This window comes from Chrysochloris asiatica, unplaced genomic scaffold, assembly GCF_000296735.1.
Source record: "Chrysochloris asiatica unplaced genomic scaffold, ChrAsi1.0 scaffold00075, whole genome shotgun sequence".
Classification (NCBI taxonomy): Eukaryota; Metazoa; Chordata; class Mammalia; order Afrosoricida; family Chrysochloridae; genus Chrysochloris; species Chrysochloris asiatica.
Genome location: NW_006408593.1, coordinates 1,106,070 through 1,107,053, shown reverse-complemented (window position 1 = coordinate 1,107,053; position 984 = coordinate 1,106,070).

Genomic DNA, 984 nt, shown 5'->3' with positions numbered 1-984 from the left:
TTAAATTATAGTCATAATAACTGGACTTCCTTGTTGTTGCTGTTGTTGAATACCATTGATTTTGTTCCAACTCATAGTGATTCGGTATAGTTTTCAAAGGAGCAGCTGGTGTGTTTGAACTGCTGACTTTGCGGTTCAAACTGACCTTGCAGTCCAACACATTATCCTGCAGTGCCATACCAGATCTTCCTTGTAGTTTTATGGATATTATCCTATCACATTGTACTTCAAGATAGATCATGAAATGATCTTTTTGATGATGAAGGCATCACCATTCTTTTTCAATTTGTCATTCCTGGCATATTAGTCCACAAGATAAGATTGTCTGGTTCAAAACACCTAATACATTCCATTTCTGCTCAGTAATGCTTAGGATATTGATCTTTAGGCATTCCATTTCATTTTTGACAACTTCTGAGGTCATAACAAACTCTGTGTAACATTGTAAAGAATGGGTATTCCAAAGTACTTAAATATGCCAATGTAGAAATTATACATAGACCAAGAGGTAGTCATTTGAACTGAATAAGGGGATGCTGAGTGGCTTAAGACAAGAAAAGTCTGTGTCAGAATTGTATACTTGGACCATACTAATCCAATATGTATGCTGACCAAAGAATCTGAGAAATTAGATTATAGGAAGAAAAATGTCAGCAGTAAAACTGGAGGAAACCTTGCTTGCTAAAATCAAAGAGAACTTGAAGCACATACTGATTATGACCAGGGACTATAATCTTCTGTATGAATTATACCTCAATGTAAAGAAAACAGAATTCTTGGATCTATAAACAACATTATGCTAAACAGAGAAAAAAAATGCAAGTATCCTAGGATTTCATTTTAGTCGGATCCATAATCAACACTCAGGAAACCAACCATCAAAAAATCAAATGGCATATCTGTTGCAAGGTAACTCTTTAAAATGCTGATGATTTCCCTTTGAGGACTAAGGTGTGCATTATTCAAGCTATAGAAAAGGTATGC